The sequence below is a fragment of the Ornithodoros turicata genome, chromosome 6 (genome assembly GCF_037126465.1).
Source record: "Ornithodoros turicata isolate Travis chromosome 6, ASM3712646v1, whole genome shotgun sequence".
NCBI lineage: Eukaryota > Metazoa > Arthropoda > Arachnida > Ixodida > Argasidae > Ornithodoros > Ornithodoros turicata.
The window spans coordinates 40,886,217-40,894,727 of record NC_088206.1 but is presented as its reverse complement, the minus strand read 5'-3'; positions in this window follow the sequence as shown (position 1 = coordinate 40,894,727).

The window sequence follows — 8,511 nt, the reverse complement described above, 5'->3', positions numbered from 1 at the left end:
CTGCAGTCTCCTTGCCCTGCAGTCTCCTCATTATTGGTGTAACAATGAGGATGGCCCACAAGCTGCTGTTTTCAGACTGGCTGCATTCTAGTGTGATGCCTGTAGAATACAGCAGATGATTGGTAGAAAATCTAGTAAACTGGTAAGGAAGTATGAAGGGAAGTGCCTCAAGACGAGAACCGCTGATACTTCGAACAGAGACTGTTGTTCTTCTGGGCACTTACGAGGGCGGTGCCTAGAGGAACGACAGTCTCTGTTCGAAATGTCAGCAGCTCTCGTCTACACTTCCATTCATACAGCAAATTATTGTCACACACAAGAAAAAAAAAGCAGAATTAAAAAATCTCAAATGAAAGACAAATATAAAATGTTATGTGTAAATAGAAGTTGCAAATGACAAAGGTTTTGAATTTGAAGCTTTAACGTGTATCTTGAGAGTTTGCATGATAAGGGATTTTTGTTTTGTGCTTTGTTTTGTTCCCCAATGTTCGCTGATCTTCTGCTCCTATGAAGTCAACACAACTGGCAATTCCATTTCAACACATTTTACCATGATATGCTAAAACCCACTCTTCGTAATAACACTTCGTAACAGTGGTGTTTTGTTCACATAGCTTTCGTGATATTTACAATGCCTATTAAAAGAGGAATGAGGTGACGTTTAACATGGCTTATATGACATGAGGTTACTTTAATACATTAATTAAAATAACCTTATTAATTAATTTTAACTAACATTAATTAACAAAACCTCGTCATAATTAAAGATACTTATAATGTTAAATTTCAGCAATAGCTCTGTTGTGCATTATTCTCACTACCTGGAGCGCGTAGGACCTCTTTTATAACCTATAGATTTTGTTCTTATTGCGGAGGTGGTTGTACCCCAGTCTAGGAGGCATAGTTCAGATGCGACAAAAACAGGGTTATACAACAAAAGCTTGATCTTAACTTGGATGAGGTAACAATTATGCGAAATAATACCTGTAATCCGATAAAGTTTAATAACTAGACTGGTCATCTGGTATGCTGGTCATCACAGCTCAAGTAACTAGTGAAAGTAACGCATAAGACTTACCACACGTAGCTGTGGGTCTACTGGTATCGAAACCATTTTGTTTTTAGGTTCTAACGTAATACCTTTTGTCTCGCTAGCATTCTTTTTTAATTTATTAACTTGTGTCCAATGATGTATCCTACTTCATGCTGCCTTAGTGTATTCAATCATCTCTTTACTTTACTGCAATGTATCACTAACCTCACTGCCTTGGCGGGTCTCCAGTTAAATTTGTGTATCTACCCCAACAGGCATTTTGAACATCAGCACGTTTCCACATTTTGCACAACCGACAGTATGCAAAGTTTGAGTAGTACATTACTGCCTGAGTGCAAGAGTGTTGACCTTTCGCATATCTCGTGGAAGCAGCTACTAGCCGTAATTGCGCAAAGTTAGCAGTTCACTATGAAGCATCGTCACTATCAGTTCCGATATTGTATATACTTTTGTGGTACTTTTGTGTACGTAGTCTAGTACTTAATAGTGCCTAGTCTTGTGCAGCACCTAGTAATGTATATTTAGTCTGTCTTAATCTAGTATTTCCTAGATTGCCCTGTGTTCCGTTGTTTATGTGCTGGTATTGGTGTTACTGTATGTATACTGCTTCAGTCGTTAAGCTGCATTTTGCGGCTTGTTTCCCCATCCGCACCCATCGGTGAATGGGAAATAAACAACTGAAGTGAATTTGCGTAATCGAATGAAAGCAAGGGGTATTTTGTGCAGCCAAACTGCGATGACAAAGGGGACAGACAGACAACATGCTGTGCTCACAAAAGAAAAATGGAAACTGAAAAGAGCAGTCAAAGCCATGTAGAATGCCATGATAACCACTCTTGAGCTTCAGAGCATGGTCATTTTAATGCTGAGTCGATTGTATAATTTCTGTTTTCTGAGCCAAAGATGTGCGTTCGTTTATGTGGTTAGAGATACGTGGAGATTTTTTGTGGGGAATCTATGTGGAGATAGATTTTGGACATATTTAGTTTGGTTTAAAGGATGGTGGTGGCAACGTACACACATCCATACCCACTATATGAGCATGTGCAAACTTCAACATCAGCTCAAATTTGATCAAATCTGAATAGCATTTCATGGTTTCATACCTAGCTCCTTGTACCTGGAGCTCTTCTCCTTCAATTTCAAGATAGGATCGAAGGCTGCTTCACTTCCTCCATATTGATCTTTCCTCCATGTCTCATACCAGTGGTTGACAGTTCTAGTCGTTGGATTTATTGCTGCATTTGCTAGTAGTTCAGCACCATTAACTTCAACTGCAAGCTTAGACTCATGCAGCCTCTTTGCATTGGCTGCCGTCATGCCTTCATTGAAGTACTCTGAAAGAGAGCAAGAACATGTACATGCCTGGCTGATTCAAAGACACGTCATTAACTATTGTTTCTTTGTAAGAGCAGAGCATGCATCACAGTTACTACTTGCAGGGCATGGTTATGTCACATTTCTGATACATAAAGAGAGGTTTCAGCATTCCTTCTCATCTGCAACTGCTAATGAACTCTGTTAAAAAATGATTTTGCTCCAAATTTACATGACCAAGGCCCGGTTTCACCAACGCAGGGCAACTTTGAACCGAGATCAAGGGTTGCTAAAACATTAAGTTAACACCCAATTCTTTTTTTACACATGTTGTTTGGTGATGTGATGAATATTTCAGTGACAATAACGAGCCTTGGAGAAGCAGAGTTAAAGATAAAATTCAGGATGAGGGATTGCTAGTCTCAGATTTAATTGTTATGTCACTGTTAATTGGGTTTGAGAAAACTGGGCCCAAATCCGACAAACACAAGATACAGCAAATACATTTTCTAAAATTTTGCTCATTATTAAATGTGCACTGCTTTAAAATATGACTTACAAAAGTTACGTCAACATTATTTGCATGTATATGTTTGTAACTGTGCTTCTTATTAACATCATGCAGAGCTAGGTTATGCACTGAGGTGCATTTCTTTCAGATGCTGGAATTGTTTTCGTTCATGTTACAGTATACGACAGGATTTGTCTTCTTTCCATTCCTATATGTGCTTTTCCCCAACTAGCATGATAAATTTAGTTTCGATTCTTAATCGTACCTACCCAGGAATGTTGCCTTTGCTTCTGGGGTGCTGCGAAGAAGTCTCAGGGCATCCGCCCTTTGCGTACTGTGGTTGTGCCTCGAGTCAATCTTTATGATAGCAGGAAGAGGCACATCTCTCCGCAAAAACTCATCATATCTCTTGGTGTTTCTGTTAGTTTTTTTTATCTTCACGTCTAGTTTTGCTGTACAACCTGTCACACGCTGACTACTTGACGACCGCTTGTTGCGTCAATGGTGTTGACAGCGCCAAACCTTGTGAAACACCATCCGATTTGGAAAGATGCATATTTTACGACATATTGTAATTGTAATTGAATTCTAGTCTATAGCATTTCTGTTGTTATTGCAGTCTATGAATTCTAGTCAAGCCTAGTCTCACTATGACAAATGAATACTTTCAGTTAGCCTCACTGAGTAAGTTATCATGCCATGCAGGTAGAGTCGGACCTCGTTTTATGAACCCTCGATATACGAATTCCCGAAATTTACGAACGGCTCCACAGGGAACCAAACTTTTTCCGTGTATTTTGACCACTTTTTACGAACCCTCGATATCCGAACTATGAACGGATTATGAGGGAACGGACCCAAAGTAGCCAAGCCATTCTGACCTCGATATACGAACGGGCGTTATGAACGTACAGAGGACAGGCCAATGGACCGGAGGATAATGAAAGTGCCTCAGTACATGCTGCCAAGGTCAAACATACAATGTCCCAACGCCACTACGTTCCACAAACATGATTCACCATTTCCTGAAAGAATAATTCGGGCGTTTACAGCCGAATGGTTGTGAGTTTGGACCAGGTCTCCGAGATGGAAACATCTTGTCGTTCCAAGAGAAGGCGTTCAGTCCTGACAGCCGGTGACAAGCGTGATATTTGCCGTTGGAAACAGTCTCATCCGCGCGCGATACGGTACTTTGAGGACCAGGTGCATGAGTCAAGTGTCAGACTTCTGTCGTCTCTTCTAAACAGGATAGACCCTGCAGAAAGTATGGTGCAAAGCACAATTACGCAGTATTTTCAAAAATAAAACTTATTCAAATCAATTTCCCGTGGTTTTGTGAGGTATTTGTGCACTGCAGACCTCGGACTTCGATTTACGAATACCTCGATTTACGAACGATTTTCTGAGAAACGTAGGGTGTTCGTAAAGCGAGGTTTGACTGTATATGCTCAGAGGTGTGATATATTTAATCACAGAAATATTTTTCTCATTTTGATTAATTAGTCGCTTTGGCATTGCACGAGTAGGGCACAGCGACAATTCAGGAAAACTTCTTTTATCGCATTTTGTACAATCAGTAGGGAGTCGTTCTGTGATGTCGATGGCAGAAGTTGAGTATTGAAACATTTTCCAGGGTAACATAGCAAAAAGGTGAGCAAACAACTGGAGCTTCTGATTACAACACAGTAAATTGGACGTCCTGAGCTGCAGTTTCCATGAGCTTTGCATAATTAAATCTCAAGCAATTTGTGCTTTACATTATGTAGCCTCAGTGGCGTAGCCAGAAAAATATTTAGGAAAGGGTTCTCTATAGGGACTTCATGGGGGAGGAGGATTTCTCCTTGTTTCCCTCTCCCAAATGCGCTACAAAAGGTACTATCTCAGGTGGTTGCACCCCCCCCCCTCCCCCTGGCTTCGCCATTGGCCTCAGTGGCATTAGCTTTCAACACCTTGAAAATTGCTGGACTTTTGACGCGCGGTTCGCACAGGGCCGCAGAAGTCGCGTGCATATATATATTTTTTTTTATGTGAGCGGCCGCGAAGTAACTGTCGCGCGCACAGATTGCTGCGTGGCTATGTATATACGTGTTGTTTGCTCTAACGTGTCCAGAAATTATATTGAAAGCGAGTGATAAAAGAAAAGCAAGTGGTGATTTTCTTCTACATGAGTAAGAAACAGGTACTGCTTCACTAGTAGCACCTGTTTCTTAGTCAAGTAGCTGAAAAGTAGCGCTCGTTTCTCTTTTATCGCTCGCTTTAAATAAACTTTTTGGCATGCAGTTCAGCCGAGGATATTCGTTTTTCATTTCGAACCAACTAGTCTTCTGTTACAGTTATGGTAATGAAGTGCTACTTTCTGGGTTGCACCTGACCCACAACGTTCAATTAAGTTCAATTCGTTTTTTTCTCCCATTCAGCGATGGGATGCGGCCGGAACCGCGCGCTCTAATAAGATGCGCGCCTGTCCGTATCTTATGCTGTTCTAGAACATCTCATCAACTTCGATTATATATATATATATATATATATATATATGGCAAGTAGCATTTACCTTTCGCAGTTGCTACGCACAGCACCAACAATCCACGACGTGTTCGTTTATGAACAGTACTGCTTCATCCATTTCCCTACGTCCTCTTCGTTCAGCAGATTTCCTCTAAGTATCTCCAACGAAGTTGTTGACGCCTCTTCATCTTTGACAATAATATATTCTTCCATCATCACAGCAAGGCGTAATGTGCAGAGGGAAGCAGAACGTACACATAGACCTCAAACGAGCGCGATGTGAACGTATCGGAGAAAAAGCCTGATCTTGGGCGACGCGGATCGAGGATCGAATAAACAAACACACCAGAGCTCAAACCAGCAAAGCAATTTACTCAAGACAGCACAGCATTTTTACAGTACAGTGTGGGTAAAAGGGGCAAGGGCAAGGACCACTGAGAATAAGGGATATGTCACAGCGCATATCATAAAACCGCTTCAAGGGTGGGTGGTTTACAACTGACGGCTCGCGAACACATGTGCCGTTTCCCAAAACTTGAATTGCCAAGGCTTCTCGTAGCAAGAGTTTGCTTTTAGAGAACATAGCCTGTTCAAAACAACAGTTTCACTCCAGATGGAATCACACATATGGTTTCGTGAGTGGGGCGGCATAGCAATTCCTATATGCTGCCCCATTCTGTCATTCAAAAACTGCGATGCTTGACTAATATGTACGAAACCATGCTTTAACGGGATACAACACATAACATTTTTGACGCAATAGACTGATTTTTGCCACAACCCGCTTGACGAGACGAAATCCATTGTAAATTAAAAGTCCGACGTTGTGTTTATCCAAACTTTTTCTCCGATGGATCGCCTTACGCGTAAATCCACTCCTAATTATCATTATATTTATTATTATTGTTATTATCGTTATTACTTGATAGATTTCGCCCACCAGCTCGCCTGCCATTACTTGCGTTTTTCCAATGCGCGAACGCTCGTCGCATTACAAACGTCTTGCTCAAACCAGTTCAATCTGCGCGCTTCGTTGTCAAGACAACGGCGTCAAAACCTGACGAGCATGGGCGAAGCGTGCGCTCCAGGTTTTGATGGGTCGCCCGCGGCGCAGCAGCCAATCAGCGCACGTATAGGCGCGTCATGCGTGCTGCTCGCTAGGTTACGGATATACGCCACCCGTTCCTGCTTTGAGCGTCGTCGGCGTTGTAAGCAGACTTGTGCGTAACGCGTTACTAGTAATTGCGTTACTTGTAATCAATTACTTTTTGGAGTAATTTTTCGACTAATCAATTACTTTACTCTCAAAGTTATTTTTCGAGTAATCAATTACTTTTCTGAGTAATCGATTACTGAGTAACTGATTACTTTTCCGGCAGAGATTAGCTTAACTAGAGTAGCTTGATGGGCTTGTTGGTACATGACTCAGAGAACAAGGAGCAGTCAAAAACAGGGACAACGACACAAGAAGACACACAAACAGAGGCTCCACTATCAACAAGTTTTTACTGAGCTACACAAGCACATTTATACCCAATGGTATAGAGGGGGAAAAAAGGGGGCAAAAACGGAACACTTGTGGGGGCCATAAAAACACGAGGAACAACTGGATCTAACTACTCAACTCCAGCTTTTAGTCTGCATTCCAAAAACCCAAACTCTTCCCTTGTTAGCGATATCGACGGCTCACTAACACATTTATCAGACCCATACTTCATTATCAAAAAGGCCTCGAAAATTTCTCTTTCATTCTTAGATTTGAATCGTCCTCTAATCTTTGTTCTCAGAAACTCTGGAACGCAACCGCAGACCCTTACGTGTTCATTCAAGGTACCCCCACCCGTTTTATTTACACAATCCTTATGTTCCATTAAACGTTCATTTAGGCACCAGCCAGATTGGCCGACATAAACCTTATCACACGAAAGTGGGATTTCATAAACAGTAGACTTTTTACATTCCACAAGAGGACACCTATGCTTCTTCTCGCACTCTAGTGAGACCTGTTCTTGATTCGTTAACCTAACGAGAGAAGATAGCCTAGAAAAAGACTTAAAAACTACAGGTACACCGAACCTTCCTGACATTTTTTTTAAATGATGCGACGCTTTATGAATATATGGAATCACACACTTATGCTGTTCATAATTGTCACAAAAAAGGCGTACGCTCGCCGTTTTCAACAAATCAGGGCAGATAACGATATCATTTGAGATGATGGTTGGCTAGGAGCGTGCTGTGCGGTGAAGTTCATTTTTAAGAGTGTAGCTGCATAATCTCTTCCTACGCCAGTGTGGTGCTACCTGAAGATCTGCACTCTTAAAAATGAACTTCACCGCATAGCACGCTCTTAGCCAACCATCATCTCGAATGATATCGTTATTTGCCCTGATTTGTTGAAAACGGGAGGCGTACGCCTTTTTTGTGACAATTATGAACAGCATAAGTGTCACAAAAAAGGCGTACGCCTCCCGTTTTCAACAAATCAGGGCAAATAACGATATCGTTCGAGATGATGGTTGGCTAGGAGCGTGCTATGCCGTGAAGTTCATTTCTAAGAGTGTGGAGGTTTAGTGAGTCATGGGGAAGTTCCACGCCATGCTCTTCCACAATCAGGTCAACGTCTTGTCGGGTCTTCCACGTCGGGTCAACGTAAAACTGTACCACCAAACAGCCCGGTTTTTTTATCGCTTTTTAACCAACGTCTTCCCGGGCGATTAATACAGTACACATGCAGATCTCCTTGTCCTACGCGTTTTTGTTTATCTTGTTATTTAAGCTGTTCCGCTGTTGAACCCTTATATTTTCTAAGGCACACAAAGACTGGTATAATTTATGTGAATGCAGAGTAACGACAGAAGTAACGCGTTACTTTTCTACTCGTTACTCAATTACATTTGCAGTCGAGCAATTGGTAACGGTAATCAATTACTTTTTTCGAGTAACGGGTACAAGTCTGGTTGTAAGGAACCGGCGGAGCGGTCAAGCGAGCGGTCAAACAAGACGCGCGAAATGCGCATGCGCGGGGTTGGTATGAGCTAAACACACCGAACGCAGCGTGCAGATCCTTTGTACAAGTGTGTACATCGGCCGTGTTGCACTGCTACACCGCTCTCGACTGTCT